The 24,826-nt window shown below is 36.4% G+C and overlaps 1 protein-coding gene across 3 annotated transcripts in view; it reads right to left on the bottom strand.

Annotated features, from left to right (window-relative positions):
- Window positions 1–24,447, bottom strand: part of LOC135221693 (transmembrane protein 47-like) — a 445,877-nt gene extending 421,430 nt beyond the window's left edge. For 2 of the 3 annotated variants that reach the window (XR_010316072.1, XM_064259429.1), the window contains exon 1: window positions 24,324–24,447. The gene's annotated coding sequence lies outside the window, so the exon portion shown is untranslated. The other variant, XM_064259430.1, reaches the window with a different exon arrangement.
- Between the last annotated feature and the right edge of the window lie 379 nt (window positions 24,448–24,826).

Genomic DNA, 24,826 nt, shown 5'->3' with positions numbered 1-24,826 from the left:
CAGGGGATATTATTGCTCATCTGTTCAGAGGAAGACTAACATCCGGTTACTAAGGCTTCTCCGGTTCTAAATATGACGACGAAAATCTTTAAGCGTAAAACTTAAGCTCGAACATCTGCGTAAATCCTGCCCCTGCCTCCCCCCCCCCCCCCCCCCCCCCCACACACTACCACTTCCCACCCCTGACATTAAAAGGAGACGAAATGTCAAAAGGCGCATAATCTTTAGAGGCGATAACAAAGAATAACACCGGATGAAGAGATTGTAGTATTTGTTTTCAGTCACGGGAAGAATAGTCAGAGAAGACGAAATTCTCTGCTCTTATCATGTTCAAATGGCCATAACACTGAGTGTCGCTTTGTGGTAGTGTCATTATTCGTTCAAACATGGTTGCTGACGCTACTGCTTTGTGGTTATTACAAATTCAAAAACTAGTGAACTAGTTAATTATAGAACGTAAAAAATAATCAATCTAGGGCAAGACCAGAGAGAAATCACAACAGCGATGTGCCATTTTCTGTTTGACACACTTCATGTTCCTAAAATACCATATTAAAAAAAAATCAGGATCGAGATGAAATCCCAATTAACACCATATTTAAGGAACTGAGACTCGGCTAATGGAGGTTAACACAGGTAATCAATAAAAAAACAGGAGTTCCTGATAACTTTTTTTTTTTTTTTTTTTTTTTTTTTTTTTTTTTTACAAATTCCGAAGAAGACAAAAACGAAATGATGGGCTCATACCTAACTTATAGTATTACTACTACAGATTGAGAACTTGCTAAGACATTGTTTTACGAATAATTTATATCATGAAAAATCCACCAAGGTTTTAACAGTTTTGGGGTAAAACTGCTATTCATGAACATAAGCAGTCTCCGTAATAATTAAATTTTTGAGATAGAAATTCTCGAGACTGATTCAGCAAAGGTGGAATTCAAGATTTGCATTCCGCCCTTCTGGACAAACCTGAGACTGCAACTTCATGCATTCACCATTCACGCTTTTCTTGTGCTTCCTTCGAAATTTCTGATTTTTTTAAAAGTCAAATATAAGAAACGAAAAGGATTCTGAACAATAGCAATGTAATTGATATAAGAATATTAAAATCCTTTGAATTCTATAGAGCCCACTGAACTTCATGACACGATGTCCCACTATGAGCACCTGAATGTGCAAGACCGGTGTCCGCAGACAAACAAATGGGTTTGCCGTTTGCCGCGGGGCCAGAAATTAGTAACCTGTCAGTCAACATGCAAAATATATTGGACGGCTGGATTTACCTCGTCAGAGTGGTCTAGCAAAAGGATTATAACTGGTAATATATTTCATGGGGTAGACAAGAAGGGGCTTAAGCATGCATTAGTTAGTTAATGCATCAATGTAAAATGTCATCACATACATACCCTTAGGCTACTGCACTTATATTTACATTTTTCTAATGCAAGCCACATATATATGGCAATCATACATATATATATATATATATATATATATATATATATATAACATATACATATATATATATATATATATATATATATATATAATATATATATATATATATATATATATATTCTATATGTAAAGACCATGTAACCCATATTTTGTATGGATGTATGCATATAACCTCTATATATATATATATATATATATATATATATATATATATATATATATATATATATATACACCTATATATCTAATAAAAGGAGCCCATAAAAACACCAAAATATATATATATATATATATATATATAATATATATATACTATATAATATATATATATATATGTATGTGTGTGTGTATGTGTCGATGGATAACATTACAAGAATTGTTTATGGAATAAACTTATGGCAATATAAATTCTACTGTAATTAAACGTTTTTTCCGTGCACGTATTCTCTCCTTTTGGTGAAGGCACAATACGGGCTGCTAGCTCCGTGCCCTTTTATTAACCCAACTTATCGTTGGCATCCATTCACAGAGGCCGACGGTAACCCTGAACTGCAACACGAACCTTGCGAATGCGAGCCCTGTGCTCTACCACTGAACGTATGGTCGAATGAAATACACCCTACTGCACCTCATCCGAAGGGACGCATACATACCTGAATTCTTCAGTCTAAATTCCCTAACAGAGCACATAATCTCTCCTGGCCTCAAGGATTTCAATGAAAGCAATGTTTACGGAATTGGGTGAACCAAGGAATACCTCTGTTCTGTTTTTTTTTTCTGTTTTTTTTTATTCCTTGAATTTCTTTACTTTTGATCACTCCTACGTAAGCTCAAGATTGAAATCTACCACTATGGAGAGAGAGAGAGAGAGAGAGAGAGAGAGAGAGAGAGAGAGAGAGAGAGAGAGAGAGAGAGAGAGAGAGATTTTAGAAGCAACATCCACAGGAAAGAGGGCCCACCAGTAGCCCTCGCAGGGCAGGTGTAAATCTTGGCTTCCCTCCGGAAATTGAATAGCGATGTGACATGATATGAAACATTTCCACCTGGACACTAACTAAATGCAACCCTGCCTTATCCCACCATTCCGTACCTCCCCCACCCCCTCTCTCTCCCCCCACACTCCAACCCGTTCTTCTTCCTTATAAAGAACAAATGTAATTTCAACCTACAATTATTGCAACCTTACCCTTATCCCACCATTCCGTACCTCCCCCCCTCCCCCCCTCTCCCCCACACTCCAACCCGTTCTTCTTCCTTATAAAGAACAAATGTAATTTTAAACCTAATACCTAATCATTGCAACCTTCTTCATCCAATATTTAAACATCTTTCTAGTCATGTGAAACATTCTCCTTCTTTGTTTTACCGACCTTATGTCCTGAGAAAAAAACCTAATAATCAAGAAATCGGAAGAGAGAGAGAGAGAGAGAGAGAGAGAGAGAGAGAGAGAGAGAGAGAGAGAGAGAATACTGTAACATTAAAAAAATATCAGTAAAAGCTAACACGATTCTTTTAAAAAAATCATCAGAATTTTGATACTCTCCTCAGCTCTACATGAAGCAGTAAAATATTAAGGCGCCAAAACTAAAAGAAAAAATGATAAAAGCAAATCTGACTGATAACTGTCAGACTTTTCCTCATCTTTATTCAACTCGGATGAATGAAGTGAAAAGATTCGTAAAGGGTCAAAACCTGACAGCTGGTGATGATAAGACAGTCAAGGAAAACTTGATTTGCATTCGAAAGTTCTCAAAGGAACCACAATATTCCGGGGGAACCGGTAGCCCTAATCACACATGCCAGCAGAAAGTCTCCTGTACAAATAGGTTCGGGCCAAGTAAATCTTTTCATTGTAATTTCTCAAATGCAAAGATTGAAAGCTGCATAAAAAAAAAAACATGAATACGATATTTGAACGTTGAAGCTAAATGTGCAAATCTTATGGTGACTTGACTACAAACAGCTAAATATAAACACCGTGAAAAATAAAATACAACTAAAATTACACCTGCTTATTAACATAAAAGATTAACATTATTAGCTTTAAACAATAATCGCAAGCATATGCAAAATTCACTTCTAATTAACCCGTCATGAAAACATAACACCGAATGAGAACTGCAAAATGTTATGCTACACTAATTACGAGGGCATCATGCAAAGCAGGCAGGCGGGCACTCCCAGCCCTGAGCCTTCCCACACCTCTCCACAGGTATGACCTTGGCCCGGACATGCCATATGTTAATGCATATTACGCCAACCACTCAAATGTTAAAGGTTGGCGATCATTTTATTTACGTCCTGCACTTACGCCACTTGTTATCTTTAACAGAAAAGCCTCAGGAAAAATAACAGTTCGATTTACATGAATGAGTGCTCTTGATAAAGCAAAATGGCACGCTAAAAGGAATAAATGCCATCACTTCCAACTTTTACCAATAAAACAACATCCCGCCATCCAAACACCTCGATAACATCCGAAAGTTTAAGCGCAAACGTCAGCCAGCGTCTCAGTTACTCGAATAACATAGAACTGGCCCAGATTGCAATGCCTAAAGCTACAGTCGATATCCAGATATCAATCTAAATATTATTGTGCCATTTAATATAGAACGATAATACCAGGGTGACTTTTTCTGTAGCGGGGGATACACATTTAACTGTCACACTGAGGATTGTTTTCAACTGTAGAGATTTTACTGCTGGACTGAACAATCTCCACTTCGGTTCCCGCCAAGTTTTCAAAAGGTTCTTCTGATGAATATCAAACAGTTTTAAAAGAAAAGAAATTGAGCATTGATAAGTTTAAGGTGACGACAGCAAATTTAGATCGGTCCTTCTTTGAAAACCTCAGGGTAACTTGAAAGCTAACGAAAAATGAACTCCATCTAACAAGTAATTTTACCGTGGAAATGTGTACATAGGCAGTAACAGTCTGTGAATTGCTCTGCGTAAAAGTATCGCTAAACCTATGTCTTCTTTCCGGGCCATTTTGCTTTCCTAATTCTAACGCCAAACAGCGTCGGAGTTAACCCATTATATCAACATGGGCCTCCTAATCTTACAACGAATTCTAGAAGAATTAGTAAACGGCATTAGTCATTGATTATACATCAAGGTTGGGTTTCTCTTCGAGTAGGCTTTTCATGGTTGCTGGATGCTTTGTTCTCTTTTTGTTTTCCTCCTTTGCATTCAAAAACAGTGAAAAAAAAAGAGCAGACTCTCAATACCGAAGGGATTAAAAACAAATGATGATGTCGGTACCATCAAAAGCTTTGCAACCATTTTTCATACACACAATATATTATTTATATATATATATATATATATAATATACATACATACATATATATATATACATACATACATACAAACATATATATATATAATATATATATATATATATATATTATATATTTATATTATGTATATATGTGTGTGCGTGTGTGTGTGTGTGTGTGTGTGTGTAATTATTCAACATTAGTACTGTGACAAGCCAGCCCACGAACAAACATGAAAAAGGCACGATACCAAATATAAAATGCCGTAACTTTCATCCGGAAACTCCGGCCTAATAAAACGCACATTACAAATTCCTGTGACCATTTAATTAAACGCTGTAATGACAAACCTTCGAATTTCATAAAAGAGAAATTTTAATCAAGTGACATTAATGAGCGAAATCATAATATTCTAATGCACCGCACCGTGCCTTTCCAGAGCTAATTTATTAATTTGGTCATTTGCATTCAGTGTCATCACATTTTAAACGTCCAATATGGAGACTAACACTTCCTAACTACGAAACACGACGGGGGATCGGGTATTAGGAACTCGGGGGAGGAGAGGAACCACAGTTTTTTTCTATGTTTGTACATTTATCACTCAGAATTGGTGACAGGCAAAACATACCAAAATATACTACAAGGCCCGGGAACTATAGATAAGTTTAATTATTTAGCTATACATTTAATTCTATGTTGAACGTGCCAATAAAAACATAAATGACTCTTTCATAAATAAACACGAAAAAATAGGACAACAACTAAGTTACAAAAGTATTTGCGCAAATTATCGCAAAACTTGCCATCAAGACATAATTGCTGTATCTTACAGAGAGCTTCATCTCTAGCACAAACACAAACATGAAGTAAAGTCCTTGCTGGAAAGCCAACCCCATTACTTCTAGAGATAAGCATTAGTGCTGCTGTCTGGGAAGCTGTGCAACTCCATGGTCGTAAATTCAATATCTGAAACGCACACCACAACTTTTACCACCAGCCGCAACGTTACGAAGTTCACGCTGCAAAATGCCATTTCCCTCGTGGTTTTTATTTTTATTTATTTATTTATTTTTAATTTGTATTTATTGTATTTTATTTTATTCTATTATTCTTTTTTGCAATAATGCTTTGGTCTTAATCTTATAATTTTAGGAAAATATACATTACAGCATGAAAAGCAGCGCAGAAACTCGTTTTACAGGCTAAGGCATGTAACTATTTACAAAAATGATATTTTTCGAAATGGCAATCACAAACGAAAAAACATGAGGCTACGATTATTTACAAGGCACTTATTTTCCTGGAAAAAACCGAGCTGATGTTGCACCATTCCAATCATTTACAATTAACTGACGTTAGTCGCCTTGCTCTCCAATGAAGTGAGTACGTTCACTTTGCAAAATGTTTCTTCAGACACAGATGACGCATAATTTTGCATATCAACACTGACATCAGTGGGTCAATACGACCCAAGCCAGAGATGCTGTTAAATGAAAATTACCTATATTTCACCGAAGAGCCTGACAGTTATGGATGAAAAACTGTTGTCTTTGTTGAGTTAGGTAACATACAGGACTCTCGACAATAAACTTATGCATTAAAGTTCTCCGCTTTCCCGAATGGTGTACTTATTCCTTTACCTCATCATTCATAATACAAAAATTATAGGCATACAGTTACGTATGGGGAAGCGTACAAAAATGACAGAACTTTATATAAAATAAATGTAAAGAAACTTGCGATTGCCATAAGGTACCAAACCGTCTGAAGAAGTAAAATGCTGGACATTAAAAATAAGCAAATACAAATAAAAAAAGCCAGGCACAGATTATCACCATATTAAAAATAAAAGACTGGGCAAAGTTTTTTTACTGAACCAGCTGCAATGAATTTCTTTAGACTGCTGCATTTCTGATCGCACAAATATTGAACAGGAGGCCAACACGCAACCCTGATTCATGACAGCTGATGTTCTGATATAAATGTAAGTATAAGAGGAGAGCTCGTGGGAAAAAAGATGTTCGCCTTCGAAAAGGGAATCGTTAGCTCACTTACCTCTCATTGTGAGCAGAAAACGAACTGAGAAAAAATCTACAACAAACAAAAACTGGATATATACATAATAACTGAAATAAAATTAGGATTTGGTAAATGATGGAAAGCAAAAATCTTGGAGCTGTTAAGATTACTAACTATTTACGACGGATATATAGCCTACGAAGGACTGAAAGAGCAAGAAAAGATGATATATTAGCTTAATTTAAAGGAATAATAAAAGTTTTACTAAATGGTCCGGTTATGTGAATAAAATGAAAGACGACACAGTAGGAAAAAAAAAAAACTTACTAAATCGAAAAGCACTAGGAAGACGGTTTGAAAGAGGTATTCATTAAAAATGGGAAGGCCTTAATATCCAGGAAGCACAAGAGTGAGAGCGAGAAGTGGATGGGGCAAGTGCCGTTGGAAACCTTGTCCTTTAAATATATACTCACAGTATATATTTAAAGGACCTTCGTTGGAAGGCTCTGTTATGTTGCTGACGAGCCTTCTGTGTAGGTGTCCGAAACAGCTGAAGTTGTCAAAGTTTTACATACACATACACTCACACACAATATATATATATATATATATATTATATATATATATATATATATATATATATACGTGTGTACATACATACATTATATATATATGTATTTATATATATATATATATATATCTATATATATATATATATATATATATATATATATATATATATATATATATAATTAATAGCTCCTTTCACTGCCAAGTAATGAAATCAACAGCTGGCAAGGTGACACAACAATGAGTTTCCTTAAAAAACAAATAAGAAACACCTTATGCATCCGTCGACATTAGTAACGATACTTTCACTTCATGAATGTTGTTAGTCGACTGTGGAGGGTTGGAGCTAAAGCATAAAATAGAGTGCATAACGCTAGCAACCTCACCCCAAAAGACTTGCCGAAAACTGGAAGGTTAAAACTACAGTGAGCAAGGTCCCCTATTGAGAGAGAAGTGCACGTGAAATAACGGAATGAATTTAAATGGGAGAGACTTCCGGTTAGTTACATAACTAAAATAAAATTTAAATATTGATGATGTAATCCTTATACCTATGTTAACACGACTGGAAAATATATGGAAAAAAATAAAAGTAAATATCTGGAAATAAAACATAAACACAAAACTGGAAATAAAACATTAAAAAAATCTACTCGGTAAATTTAATAAGAAAAGCTTTGAAATAAAGTTGAAAAAGAGTTCTTTGATTAAAATTCGTAAAACGACCTTGGCTTTGCTCTACTTCACACAAAGACGATATAGTTGAAAAATGCAATGACGTCTATCCCTCATCAGTTGCCTTAAAACAATTGAACAAACAGACTTAATGGTGAATTAAGCTGATACTCGGAATCACCAGAGAGAGAGAGAGAGAGAGAGAGACTTTTTTTTTAGTTTTTAGTAAGTCGACAGGGCTTTTGCCATTACTACGTGCACTTACAGTACATTAAAACCACTGTCGCAATATTAGCTAAAATTTTGCAGAAGCTTACTCGACAAAACTTCACCAGAACACCCCGAGATACATTATCGTAAAATAAACATTTTTATTCAACAAAAAGCTAAAAGTTGTACATTTGCAAACCAAACACCATAAGAGAAAACATTCTGGCCACTCGCAATAATATTAGTAAAATGGAACATCAGCCTACGGTGAAAAGCAGCTTCGATATATTATAGTACTCCAGTGAATAAGACGTTCGCATCTCTGGGTTCGATTCCTGAGAGAGACAGAAAGAGTCAGGAAAGTTTTTACATTTTTTCCCATGAATATACCAGCTCTTTGGAAATCGTCTAAATGGAGGAAACCAGTCAGCACCACATCCTGTTTAAATTTTCCTTAATCCTTATATATTATTATATATATATATATATATATATATATATAGATATATATATATATATATATATATATATATATTATAATATATATATATCATCAGCCGATTCTAGTCCACTGCAGGACAAAGGTCTCAGACATGTCCTTCCAGTCCCTTCTGTTTATGGTCTTCCTATGCCATTCTATACCGGCAAATTTTCTTAGCTCGTCAGTCCATCGACTTCTCTTTCTTCCCCTGCTTCGTTTGCAATCTCTAGAGATATACACATATACACACAATATATATATATATAATATATATATATATATATATATATATATATATATATACTATATATATATATATATATATATGTATGTATATATATATGCTAAGCCTGTTCTCACGTATAGATACTAAAGTAAAATATAAGCTATATATTGAACGGGGGCGTTTAATCGAACATAGACGAGATATTGCAAAAACATACCTCTTCAAATAAACGTTCGGCGAAGCAAATATACCTATGTATTGAATATCAATTTTCAAGTTATATCTCCCAAAAGTAATGTAAATATTTACCCAAAAATCCCGTCTCAATTTGCTTTCCTGTGGTTTGTAAATTATCTGAAACTATCTTCAGCCGCACCGTTAGCGGGAAGCTACCAGGGGTCGGTTGCCGTGAAGCCTCTTCTTTAACTACTCCTACCGACAGCGCCTTCTTCACTCTAAAAATTTCACCAAAGCCCCATCAGTTTCTCCTCCCTCACTCATCCTTGCCACTACCAAAACCTCTCTTATCACGTCAGTTATCTACAGCACGCCGGCACTTTTAATGTCTTCCTCTACCAGCCTCTCACACTGGGCATCCAAATTTCTGTTCGCTCAATTTTTTGTGCCTTCCTTCCTTATTCCCATTGAACCATACATCATCACTGGTGTGATTTCGGTACACCAGATCTTGATATTCTTTTATTTGGTATTCTTCCGTACACATACACATGGCATCCTCCTCAGCTATATGAGCCTAGCAATTCTTAAGGACTGTTTATAAATACAAAAAGCAGAGACACTCGTTGAAGTTTCACTCGCATTAAGGACCAAGTTTATGGTGCAATCTTATGTAAAAGTTCTTAATTAACGCGAAATACTTTGACAGAACTGCACCCAAAGGCTAAATTGCATGATTCATGCCAAGCACGCTAAATCTGAAGCGATCTTACATTACGAAAATCATCTTAGAGTCAGCTCCTAAGGCGATCACACAGAAACCGGATTAGCACGGGACACTCCTCTGGCTTGGACTGTCAGATGCTGCGACAATTTAGCGTTGAATTAAATCGATAGCCTGAGGGAACGAACGTCTCTTCCTTCAAATGACAATCAAGTGGAAAGGGTGTCATTGAGAGAAGTCTGGGATTGGGCGTGTCTTTATATCTACCCTAAAAAGGAGGCAGTAAAATCTCTATTATAAGTCAAGATAGAATAAAAAAAAAAAAAACACATACACACAAAGTGAGAAACAACACAATTCTTTGTAACGTTTTTGTAACATCTTATATGAATTCTTTATCCTCACTGAAGCTACAATCTAATACAAACTGACTGCATAGGCTTCGACCGTGAACAAGACAAGTGGAAAATGACTCAGGTCTAAAGATACAAAAAATTATAAGTTCTAGAGCTATATATATGTAATTGTTAAATATATAAAAATATATCCATAAAAACAATAATTCAAGTACTATAAATCAAATAAAAGTCGAACTTATCAGTAGTAGTTAATAAACATTAACAATAACAATATTATATCTTATAATTATTTAAAATCTTATAATATATATCTATAATATATATCTATATATATAATAATAGTATCATATCTATATATGATTTAATGACTTTCATATGGAAATGTTTTATGCAATGAATACTAATCACACATAGCCTATAACAAATAACTGATTAACTTGAAGGCAACAAAGTATACACACAGCCTATACCAAGACGATTGAACACAGCACTTTCTTCCAGCCGAGTCCTCCAGAAACTACAGGACCAAACAATAATCCTTAGCACACGCAAGGCTCTAATCTTAGGGCGATACCTCACCGTCTTCTCCTGACGTTCGACATACGTGACTTCACCATCACTGTGATGGATTAACCCGAATAAGGAAATACACACCCATACACGAAAATTACTTAAAGCTTCTTTCACTAAGGTTTAGTGGGGATGTTAAACACAACTTTTTTCGCTCTTATCCCGTCTACCTGTTCTTTATGGTTTTCATGCCTTTGCCAGCTACCTAAAGTTTTCCAGAGAGAGAGAGAGAGAGAGAGAGAGAGAGAGAGAGAGAGATACAATTTATCATACTGTTATTAATTAGGCCTAGCTATTTTTTCCACTAAGTCGCATAAATGGGAGAAAATTGTTTCAGTCTATCAATTTACATCAGTACTACACGTCATAAAAATGGCCTAAATTTTTTTCTTTAATCTTACCTAGGAAAAAGTAGTTGTGAAGGCAGACAGTTACAAAAAGAAACTCACGGATCATGATTTCTAAAATAAGAAATCAAAACCCGCTTTAAAGGCATTCATTGCAATACTTCATACTCATAAATTAGGAAATAACCGACCTTCTATTTCTTCGCATCAACAGGCCGCGGAGTCACGAGAGTCGGGAAAGAGGCAAAGCACCATTTGACATCTGAGTAGTAGTAGTTATGGGTCGAGGCAATGCCTTTGCAACGGCGCCTCTTAATCTTGAGTATTTTTTTTTTTTTTTTTGTTTGTTTAGCTCTTTCCTTTTTTTCTCTCTTTTTTTCCACATCAAGTATATGGTTTCTTTTCTTATTTCTGAGACCATTGACGGCCGGCAAAAGTCCCACCATACAGAGTAAACAACTGACAGAGACTAACCAAGCGCAAGCTTCCTTTTAAAATACGAACTTTGAACGAGGAGAAAGTCTAGCCACAGGCAGTGAATGAAATTGGCGAAGGAGCAGAAAAGTGAAGGTAAAAAATTGTGAGAAATAGAGTAAAGGAAACGGAAATGTTAAAATATGTTATAGTGAAATCAAGACCTTCAGTAAAATCTCCAAGGTTTTCTTCATAGCGTAACAAAGCGCCTTTGCTCAAATATTGTTATCCTATAAAAGAAGATGAATACGAAATTATTCTAAAATATACTCGCAGGGTATGACAACACACGTTGCATCCTGATATGGTAGCAGTACTATAGGCTTTAACTACTTTTGTCTTCACACTATGCATACAAATATTAACGATCATGCAAGCAAATATGCAAATACGAAAATCTATCTTTACTTTCCATATAAATAAAACACCCAAAAAATGCCATACAGTTACTTGCGATACGATATTGAACATACAGGAGGAACGATTTCTATTAAAACCAATCCCTCCTTTTTAAGAAAAATGACATTGTAAATTTTGTCATATTATTAATTTTCCCCAAAAAACGAAACTAATTCTTGAATCGTGCACAATTGTTACAGTTAAATTACAAACCCTCTGTTGCCTAAGATCAGTTCAAACACTCACAAATTTCATCGCTGCAAAACCTGAAATCTCTCTCTCTCTCTCTCTCTCAAAAACTTCAACCGTAAAAGTAGCTCCACCCTTTGCTACACGACACAATTATTCACCACCGAACCAACCAATCATACAAATATTTGCCACCGGCAACCCGTTATACAAAAACAAAAACCGTAGGAGTTTTCTTGCATAAATAGGGTGACATTTTTCATGGTAACGCATTCTTTTTTTTTTACTGACTTTTTCAATTGTCGACAACAATAATTACATTATATTCTGTAACGTGTGCGTAGCCGAATGTGGACAAAAGGGAATTCCAGTCAACTCGTGATACACACCTTTTATACGTAACATAATGATAATAATAATGATGAAACCTCACATATATTTGGCGACATAACTTCACACCTTATCTCTTGGCAACATCTGGTGATTTGGGGACTCTATTGCAAGTGCAAAAGTGCTTCAACAACTAGTTCTTGTTTCCGAAAATTATTTGCAATATCACATCAGACGTCCTATAACCATCAAGAGTCATGTATATAATTCCACAAACGTATATCCAAGTCTAAGGATAAATTTGTATATATATATATATATATAAATTACGCACAATAAGTAGGTGACATTCAGTAAATGGACCAGTGCTGCCTCAAGTGCTTGATTGTAGTAAGAGATCAATAACAGCAAAATGGGACTGATTTTCCGTTAATAAATTATTCCATCTGAGATGCACGTTCATGCTTTCATTAGAAATTTTGAGCGGCATGAGACTTATATTAGCCTACCAACCGATGAGCAATTCATGTTGAAAACACGCCAAAGTTGTTTAACAATTTGAGTGTGAATGACAAAGTATTGTATATGATTATAGATGAATGAAAATTGTTATTAAATATAAGATAAATGTATGATGAACATTTGTAAAATAAAAATAAAGAAAAAAAGTGTTGTTTATTAACAAGGGAAGCCAGGAATTTTCTCTTGGGCAGCAAAGTTCATTTTACTCTCGAGGACCTTGAGGGTGCTTTGTTGTCCATTCCCTAAATGCACAATAATATCATATTGCACCATGAATCTAGCCGAGGTTATTTACGGAACGTTTGGGTACAGAGTTTAACGAAAGTTACAGAGTAAGTTCCTACAAAGCTTAACTTAGAAAGTAGAGTAAGATTCTACAGAGTTTAACGGAAGTTACAGAGTAAGATTCAACAGTTTATCGGAAGTTACGGAGTAAGATTCTACCGAGTGAGTTTAACGGATTTCGTTTGATTGACGTTATGACATCAAAGTTACAGACAATAAAACAAATACTTAATATGAGTAAATGGACAGTTTGATAAAACGTAATAATAAATCATTATTAAAATCTTTGAAATCAGCTCACTGGAAATTTTGAAAAACAACTGTATTAGCTTCCATTTCACGCATTGCATATCAGTAAATTCTTTTTTTTACTTTATCGAGGGCGTAAATTGCAGTATATCTTCTGCATCGTTTATCACTCTTTAGAAGAGCATCGTTAATCAGGGCTCTTACATTCGCTTTGTGAAATTAATGTAACTGACAAAAACTCAGTAAAATTACGAATGTTAATGTGTTGTGACTGCGATTTTAGTGTTGGTGAAACCATTGTTTCCTCTGAATGCATTGTTTGCATTTGCTATGAATGACAACAGTGAAAAATTACGTAACCACTGCCAGAGAAGGATGCACTCCATCACTGCAACTCAAGTGTTTTTTACAGTCTCTCTCTCTCTCTCTCTAATGGTAGACATAGAGGTGCCTCACACTGAGGGACCTGGGGCAACCCGAACAAGATGTAAGGTCAGTAAGGTCTCTCTCTCTCTCTCTCTATCATGCACGAGGACCGATATCTTCCGAAATCCTTTGTGCGTTAATTTTACTACCAATTTTAAACAATTCTTCTTGTTACGAGGTCGCCTTCACAAGATACTGAGAGTGAAATTCCATTCCCTGCGATTTCCACATTAGTGACGAAGATTAACCTTCCCATCCGTCAAGCTTAACCTCTTCTGCACTTCCTATTTACTGACCTACCCAATAAAGTCAGCTGTTCTACAAGTCTGGCCAAGTGATGCAAACCTATAAATCACCATAAAACCTGTTTCTCGGAGCATCCGCCATCTTTTCATGCTAAGAATTGCGACCTAGTCTTAACGAACGGACTGTACTTCCTAATGAATGAAACCAGCAAATATACTTTTCTAGAAATTTTGGACTGTATTTGTAGATAAGATTTACGTCAACTTCGTGAACTTCAAGATGAAATTTTAAGATAAATAAATCTAGGAATGGCTCAAACTTCCCAGCACAGACAAGCATCAAGATCTGATTCCAGTGGTTATTTTGATTAATGATAAATGACACATTACATGAAACTAGGGGACACGCAAGAGCAAAACAAGCCATAACAGAATCAACGAACGTGCTTTTGGAAAACACCTTTGGTTTTCGTCTCACGGTCCCACCCCACCCATGGGAAAGAGAAGAGAAGGGAACTGGTACAGTCAAAGGGAGTCCCCTAGTGACCCCTAACCCCTAAGGGCAAGACCCTACCCAATAAGCGCTGAGGTGATACGGTTGTACACCAGAACAGAGAGTCTCTTGATGGCAAGCGTCGAGCCTCGAGAGGCCAACGTGGGTGGTTGTGGGGTACACTGAGAGTGGAGGGAAAGACGAGAAGTCATGGGGAAGGATGGGAGGAGGGGGAGGAGGCCCGCATGGCTCCTGGGGGAAGAAAACAACCCTGTGGCTAGAGGAGGGGGCAGGGTGAAGAGAGATGGGGGAGAAGGTAAGGAAATAACGGACTGATGACCAGCACCAGGGCAGGAGAAAGAAGTGTGTTAATCCTGCCTGAAGTGACCCACAAAGGAGAGAGAAACCGGGGAGTAAAATGGAGACTGGTTTTGAAGAGGTTAAGTAAAAGGCGAAATTTTAAATCCGCCGAATCTAGTATCAACAGTAAATGGCGGAAATAAAAAAACTAAAAGAATTCTATTCAAACACACCAAATATACGAGAACGAAATAAATAGTCTCTAGTAACAATAAAACCTTTAAATAATTATGGGTATCTTCATCCTGCTACAGACATTTTTTCTAAATAAGCAGCAACAATTGTAAGGTGAATCAACACCGTGAAGCAATAGCATAAATGTTAAGATGAAACGAAACTTGACAAGTATAATGAGTCACTGCCAAACCCAACCGCCCTCAGCCTCAGAATCTTCCAAACTCGTTGTACTATACTTAGACCGACCACCAGGTATTTTTCCTTAACAAATTTGATTTCCGGAGATGACCATAACGGTATAATTATTTAAAGCAATGTCTAACGAAATTAACGGACAAACTATGATAGCAATCATCTGGAAACTAGGGCACGTAGACACTATAAGGTAAGAAAGACGAAGGCAGCAATTCGTTCGTTTCTGTAAGAGCGTTGCGGCCACGAGAGAAAATCTCATCATCTCGCCAACATCCAACAACGGACGGGACGGTTGTAAAGGTGGTCTTGACCTCAGCTACGATTTCGGTCATGACTCACAAGGGAAAGTGAGATTTGAAGGTTTCCCTTCAGTCCACCCACATTCTCTCTCTCTCTCTCTCTCTCTCGAAATGTCTAACAGATAACATCAGCAGAAGCATAACAGTTATGAGATCAAACCTCATTCATTATTCTGCCGAAAATCCATTCCAGGTTTTAGGAATATCAATGATAAATGCCGAGGCAGTGAATTAAAATATTTACAAAGGAATTTTAAGTTTATCCCAAGTACAGCTTAAATTTTTGTCTCTCATCTCATAGAAACATGATGACTATGTGGAGGAAAAAAAATCTTTCAATGTTCAACCAAGCGGATCTAGACAGTCATTCTCGAAATGAAAACTAAACTCATGCATGGCGTAGTCTCATCACGATTTTTTCTCTGGAAATCAACTCGGATAACTTACTGATGTAGTAAAAACTCGCACAGAAAAAAAAAAAATCCGGTTAGCTATAAGAATTCCATTTTTTATTCATATTTTCATTTACATTAGCTTCGATGACAGCCGGATCATTAAAACATCCTACTAGACTAGAGGACCATGTTATTCTTACGCATTCAATATGGTAAGATTACTTTGCTTTTAGTCTCACTTGCACTGCACGACCAAAAAATGGTACCAGACTCGATGTAGACTTTTTCTACACCTAAAGGTATCTACCTCGTTTTAATAGTGGTTAAATCAAGGTGTGGGATCATTCTCAAAAGAGATATAACCATAAGAGATATCCCACATACAATAACGTTCTCGTGACAAAAATGTAAAATAATCTAATTAAAAACCACAACTATTACATCTCCAATCTTGTCACCACTAGCAAAACAAAGTTATATTCATTCTATCTATCCCCAAAGAACCCTAAATTTTCGTAAAAAAAAACAAAAAAACTTTCTGTGTAATCACGCTAACAAACATAATGACCTTGTTGTATCCTTGGAGGTCATGAAATGTTACATTTCACTTTAGCTTCTTCAAAGTTAAACAACCCTATATACGTCTACTGTGAGTACAAACTACCTTTTATGAGAATGACGCCCCGAATATCTTAATTCATTTCATGTCTCTTCACCACAAAAAAGACGTAACAATTATCGAGGCTTTCCCCCAGGCTACTAGAAAATAGGGCTTTTCCTGTTACCAAATTGTAGGCCTAATGCTTACTGGATACTTTTATCATTTGGTTTGGTCTAATATTTAGGCTTAAAAGATCATTTTACACCAGGCCAAAAATCATGCTTGGAATCAGAGGTTTCCGCTTTCCAATTGACTGCTATAAATCCTAAACCGGAAAATTTTCCCCCTTATTTACAAGCTCAATCACTTCCAACCGCTGAAATCTCGATGGACAGGTTACCTACTCAGCCAAGAAAATGTGTCAATTCCGTTCTCAATGCTAAAGCATGTTACAAGTGACCTTGGGCATTAAATGCTTACAAATCATTAGTTCCTCAATCACAAAAGTGTCAACAATCGTTAAACACGATTTTATAAATAACGATGTGAAATAAAAATATAACCTTTAAAATCTGCAACTGTTCACGTACTGTAAAATGAAAGCCTATCACGTTCCTTAAAGTATATTGAAGAAATCTCAAGAGCAGAGTCCTTGATTTTCCGTAACCAAAATATCAATTTATCGAATATCATTATAGAAACAAAACTCGAAAGTAGATTTATAAATTCATTACTGCGAACGGGAATACTAAAATATTACTACACCACTGGAATGTCTTATTTGAATTTTGATCTAATTCGGCAAAAAAAATAGCATGTCTGGAAATGAATGGTAAACCCCACTGAGTTGTAAAAAAGTCAAGATTTTAAGGAGAACGTATTTAAATGCAATGCGAATAGAGTATCAATTTTTTCGACATTTAATTAATTCCATTTATTTCTTAACCTCTGGCATTAAACTGGCGTAAATTGGGAAAAATGATACGGGAGAATAGGCCTAAAAGTCTCCCTAACTTCAAACAGACGAGGATAAAAATAAACCTACATCACTTATTTTCGATAATGCCTAACACAAACGATGTCACGCCTACGATCGTAAATCAATAAATGGTAATGGCTTCTCGTAAGGCACTAGGTCTCCCCCCCCCCCCCCCCCACCCCCCCCCCCCCCCCCCCCCCTTCTCCAAACAGTCTCATTGAACAACAGAAATCATTCGGTTAAAACGAAATCGAATGAGACGTAACCCGATGACTAACATATGAGTTTTACCCGTTTCCCAGAGCTTCCCAGAGTTCTGTTCAATTATTCATAGCCTTCCAGGCCATAACCTTACTACAGCATTATCTCAAACGTCTTAAAGAGGCCGAAGTGTTCTGTTATACGCGCAAGCAGTTATTTCCTCTTATACTGTGCTGAAAATATTTCTATTCTTTTATGATTTTTTATTTACAATTAAATGTGTCAGTGTTTTGCACTCTGGTGCGTTAAACAATCTTTATTACATTAAAATCAATTAACTTAATTTCATTTCCTTTGCACAGCTAAAAATGACTGCTTCTGTGTCACCTCTACAGAAACTCATCAACGTTTAACGATAGGTACCAATGATGTACCAAAGACGCACACATTAACACCACCATATTAAAATCAGTCTCAGAGCAGGTTTCTTGGAAAGTATTTGGGAAAACTCGATGGTAAAATATTTTCATGAGAAGGGCTTAATTTGACAAATAAAAATCAACGCAGTTTACCTTTATAATGACTTGATATTTCAAGGGTTGGTATCAGCAACGGTTAAGAAAACTAAAATATTCCTGATTTCAGATAATGAAATTTTCTGATTTCAGACAATATAACTGAATAACCAACGCTTTAAAATGGATATAAATGTCATTACTGTAACGAAGATATGATAATTTTTTTTTAAAGCAGAGCATTTGGTGGGATCGGAAGCGAGGGGTTGCTCGGCAAAGCGAAGCCCATGGCTGTGTGACCAAACAAATATTAAACAGCTTAAAATATTTGCAAACAAATGGGAAAATTCCTTTAATCTACAGAAAACAGGCGGATCAACTTTCTATCTTATGGCACTGATGTCGATGGTTTCGAATGCACGAACACTTTAATTAATAAGGATTTTGCTCAAAAGAACATGAATCTGCACGATGAAGAGATTGCTTTCGTGCGGCGACGATGGCAATTATAAATAATTCAAGATTTGCAAAAAAAAAATCCTAACGTGAGTCAAAGGAAGGTTAATTATATTTAAAATCATCATCATCAATACCAGCGGACGTGAGATAATGAAGTTGCAAATGACTTGACAAGGAGTCGGCTGTGTGACCTCTCAGCCCTTACAAAAATAACCCCTAAATAGTAACAGCTTTAGGTCTGACGACGTCTGTCGCCCACATCCGCTAGGCCTGTGGTTGAGAGTTGAGAGGTCGTCAGGCCAGAGCTTCACGGCAAACCACAAGAATTAAATAGGCGAATACTTCTTTATCTCTTTATCTTTTTTAATTGCCGATAATGGAATCACAATAATGATCAATATATCAACACAGACATACGATTAAAAACGTCACGGGAAACCAAATACTTGCGTATATCACTACTATTTTACAAAGTGAGGTCTTCAGAACCTAACGTGGCAGTCTCAGAATTTGCATATACTGGCTGTTTTTCTTATGGCAGAAAACCATACCAAGTCCTATTTTCCAAACAATGAAAAAAACTTTAAGTTTTAATATTCAATCTTGCACCCAGGTTCCATGAATGTTCAATGCTTTTAAAAGTTCACCTGGAAAACTCTAAGAAAGCGTTGTGCAAGACTATTGTGAGTTCAAGAGGCTATAAGTATACATGTGTACATATATAACAAGGTGAGGTTCCAGAATGGAGAAATAAACAGTAACACGGACCACCAGCGACATTATTATGTGCGTGCACTTTCTTAAATGTATATCGTGTTACCTGGATCAATTATACATCCTCCCCCCACTCCTTATTGTGGACATTTTCCCCTTAATATGGCCATCTAAACAGACCACTCCCTAACTTTTGGTAGCTAAACTTCTTTCCACCCAAAGTTCGCCCCACATTTTGGCTACTGAGATATCCTATTCGCCAAGGTCTAAAATGGACATTTGAACTTCCACCTTCACTCACAAAGGGAAAAACGAACAAAAAGAAAAAATTATGTTTCATGAACCCTTACACAGCACGGGGAGTTGTCAAGAATACCGGATGATTTATCGTATGAAAAAGATTCTCCGAATTAAGCAGTTGGCTATATATTTGAATCTTGACATTTAAAAGGTCAAATCTGGTATTCTTACTATGGTATCACTGCTATATATCAATCTAAAGATGATACCACAAGACTAGCGCCAGATCTGACTAGGCAAAAAAGCAGTGGTTCTCAACCTTTTTCACTCCATTCCCCCTTCATGAATTCTCAACATTCGTGTGGCCCCCCTACATTTTTCTCCCAAATCCCACCCCGCCAAAAAAGGTAAAATAAAAAATAAAAAAATAAAATTTTGATAAAGAGAACACCCTTGCTTTATTACGAAGTTTACAGACATAATTATCTTATATTTGATAGATTTCAGTGATATGCTTACATCACTATACTCTGTTTTTTCCATCTGTCCATCCGCCTGTGGTGTTTGCGCATGGCAACACTGCGGCCCGGGCTTTAAATAATATCCTATTTCGAATATTAACGGTGTAATTCCCATACAATAAATTATTAAAACACTTTTCAGTTGCAAATGTACACCCAGATATCCTTTTATTTACCTAAAACTTAGACATAGCGTAACTATTTAAAGCCCGGGACGCAGTGTTACCATGCGCGACCACCACAGGCGGATGGACAGATGGAAAAAAAAAAAAAAAAAAAAAAAAAAAAAAAAAAAAAAAAAAAAAAAGTATAGGCTACAAAAGACTAGCGGATAATAGCAAATTTGAATTTGGTTGGGAAAAATTCAATTAACCTCTGCATGTTTTATCACACATCAGTGGGAAGGCTGATGTTTCATTTCAGTCAACTGACGAATCCGAGGTTGTGCCACTGACAAAAGATTTTTTTTTTTTTTTTTTTTTTGGCCAGGACAGTGATGCAAATTTTTTTTATTCAGATTCCTAACATTATTTAGAATTTTATACTTTACAACAGCCCACCATGGGCCCCCCTAAATTCTTGCCATGGTGAGAACCACTGCCCTAATGGAACTGAGAAAAGGCCGTTCTCATCTCTGGAAACAGAGAAACGAATGTCAATACAAACAATAACATTTCCGGTGTGAGGCCAGTTGGCTGTTTAGTTAAGGTTTTAATAAAACACATCAAACACGTGCGTCCTACAAAGTATTTGTTTTACTTGCTAAAGCTGTATAATACACTTAAAACTAAGATCATTGTCACGATACAGGAAAGCATATAATCGGCAAGTATCAAAAGAGGAAAAAATAATTATTGGCTATTTGTCTATACCCGGTTTTTTCCATCTGTCCGTCCGCCTGTGGTGTTAGGTAACACTGCGTCCCATGCTTTAAATAGTTCCGTTATGTGTAAGTTTTAGGTAAATAAAAGGGTATCTGGGTGTGCATTTGTAACTGAAAAGTGTTTTAATAAATTACTGTATGCGAATTACACCGTTAATATTCGAAATAGGATATTATCATTATTGTTGAATGTAAGCTGAGTGTAACCATCTAAAGCCCGGGACGCAGTGTTACCATACGCAAACACCACAGGCGGATGGACAAATGAAAAAAGAAAAAAAAAACAGAGTATAGTTATTGCAAATCGCCACGCTCGCATCCCTGGACATCCCAATCACCACGGTGTAAGCAATAAGCATGCACTCGCTGGTCAAGATAACATTGCGTTACGTTATCACAGTTTGAAAGTCATACCCATGGAACTATAAACGTTTATAGTTCCATGGTCATACCCTAGTCAATGGAGACTAACTGACGCTCACTCTTCGGCTTTAATTCACTTGTCATGGCTTCCGGCAGAAACGAAAACTCCTTTCATAAAAACATAACTGGCCACATCCAAAGGAAGGATGCATGAATCAGGCATTAACACTTTATATTAGAAAACTGACTCCTGCTTTCACATACGTCTAAAGTTAGGGGAAAATAAACAAACACACACACACACACACACACACACACACACACAGAGAGAGAGAGAGAGAGAGAGAGAGAGAGAGAGAGAGAGAGAGAGAGAGAGAGAATCTAAGGAAAGTGAATTACAAACAAAAAAATGGCCTTACGATTTGCTTTGTACTAACATGTAAAAAGAGCAACATTTTCAAAACCCAGTCCAAATTTTTTCAGATCATGCCCATTCTAAAAAGTCTAGTTTAAAAAGAAAATTAACTAACAAAAAGGCATGAAAATAAATAAAATTCATATCGGTGCACTACATCAACTGAAAGGTTATACTAGACTCAGTTTTGGGAGGCGAATTTATATCTACAGGCCTAACTCATCATGTCGGTTATTATTCTACGCTACAACATACAACATTCGAAACAATAGCCTCTAAAAATACAACAAATATTTAACTGTATATCCAATCCTATAAATATACACAATAATATTTAACACATCTAGGAATTTTACATTAGAATTTCTGAGTAACGGCACATTTCAAAATAGTGAATTGCTTGTACGAATCATCTCTCGAGTTAGTAAAAGGTGTATTTAGCGGGTTTCTAGTCGTAGCCTTCGTCCATTACCGTACGAGATACCAACGAATATTTTCTTTCTTTTATAGCCTAATATTTCCTTCTTGGACAACAAGGTGACTATTTGTCGCTGACCATAACGTTAAGGATTCAAGTACTACCATGACAGAAAGAAAACAAAATGAATAATCAAGGCCTACTCGGGAATTATTTAAAAGAGTAAGTGGTAACAGCGTTGCCAACTTTCAGCATACAGCATATTTACCTCCAGTCAACAGGTACAAGGGGGGGGGGGGGGGGAGGGGGGGATCAGGAATGGCTGGAAGTAACCTACTGCCAGCGACCCGAACACCACCCTCCAGTCTCCACTCGACACAACTCAACGTATCTCATACAACACACGATCTCATGACAAATATTGTGCTGAACTTGCGCTACACTGCAAAAGGCAAAGTTCTAATCTCGTTACTACTTGAGAAGCACCGAGAGCTCCCATCAATAATGTGGTGACAACAGTCTTTTAGAGTATTTGTTTATAATTTTTTTGTTTTCTATATCCGTGATTTTCTTTATATTGAATAAGTCTGATTTCATAAAGTCAGTCATTTTGCTTTCAGCATTTGGCTATTAATCGATAATCCTTTAAAAAAAATCTATTTCTGACAAAAAGACACGTGGGGCCATGCCTTAAAATAAAATGAAATCCCCGCATGGTCAGTTGCTCAGCCAACATCATCATAAATGCCTTGGAATTTTGACGATCTTCTTTTTCTGAAAGACAGGGCCTTTGAAAATACGTTAAGCTCAAAAATGATACTGCCATGCCAAAATTTTGACAATACTCTAAAAGAGATCATACACCACCATATGAGCATTCGTTAGGCCTGACATCGCGAAAACTTACGCAAATTTTAAATGTCCAATTATTTTATTGTCTGCTAACTCCTAAAAATTTCCAACCAAAGAACAAACAGCATTTGGGGGTACAAAACTGAAGTGGCATTTCTCAAAACGGGTTCTGAACTTCTGAGTGTTACCCTACACCAACAAACAAGAGGCCGCAGAACCAGTGGTTGGGAGAATGACCCGAATAGCTTCAGTTTTCTGAGGTCATTGCAACTTCTCACACATCTAGAATACATCTGAGTATTACCTTGATTACAATCTCTTCTGTACAAAGAATTCCCCTGAAGATTAGAATGTACAGTAATTCAGTTCTGGTATTTGCACATGACAAATTGAACACTACCTAATCGAGGTTTGTGCGCTATTAGAGACAACAGTGACAGACAGGCATACAGACTGACAAGAAAATCAAAATAATACAGACAGGCATACAGACTAATAAGAAAATCAAAATAATAACTGTTAGAACATACATATCTAAGGTAATAATTATGTGGTGACAACTACAACAACTATGAAACAAAATTACTACAAGTGACACAAACCGTTGGCAATTGAAGTAGGGAGTATTAAATCCAGGACTTCTTGAATGGAGTAGTTGTAAAAACGAAGACACTTCCTTGTACGGTTCTGGTTGGTGGGAGGGTAGTGGGTTATCTTTGGGCGAGGGATTAGGGGGTAGAGGAATCGGAGGGGGTTACTGTATATCCACAGAGACACGGGGGTAGGGGGAGAAGGGGAGTAGTGTGGTGGGGTAGAGAAAGAGCGGGAGTAAGTGAGAGAGAGAAGCAGCAGCAGTGTGTGCGCGCTAAAAGTGATGAAAATAAACTACATTTAACAACACGGTTATTCAACAAAAAGAACTTTTTGTACTTTTTTGTCAGTCACAGGCACTAAAGGAATGACGAACCATCCAAAATCACACACGACACTAAAAGACTTCCAACAACACCGAGTTATTTACCTGGATTTTAAACACTCCACTGTACACACTCCGTTAAAGCCGCGAGCGACAACCGAACACTACCTAACAGGCCGAGCCTTCTCAGCACACTGAAAGAGTAAAGAACTGAGTGAGGAACTGAGTACTGAGGAATCGTCCGAGAGTGAGAGAGAGAGAAAGAGAGAAGAGACATTCTTCTCACGCTGGTTACGGGAGTCTCCGTTTCAGATTCAAGAGGATTCTTGAATAACACTTTAGGAACTGTTCTTTTCCGCCTGAGCCATACTATATTTTCCAAAATTATAAAAATGAAAATTAAGAAACCTCATGAATTATATCAAAGTTAAAAAGTCAACACAGCAAATATATATATATAGATATATATATATATATATATATATCTATATATATACATCATGAATTATATATCTATATATATATATATATATATATATATATATATATATATATATATATATATACGAATACCACAGGAAAATGATAGTCAGAAATCCAATCCTTCT

The sequence above is a fragment of the Macrobrachium nipponense genome, chromosome 3, assembly GCF_015104395.2.
Source record: "Macrobrachium nipponense isolate FS-2020 chromosome 3, ASM1510439v2, whole genome shotgun sequence".
Lineage (NCBI taxonomy): Eukaryota > Metazoa > Arthropoda > Malacostraca > Decapoda > Palaemonidae > Macrobrachium > Macrobrachium nipponense.
Note: the sequence above shows the minus strand (reverse complement) of the source record. Positions and strands in the feature narration are given on the sequence as shown.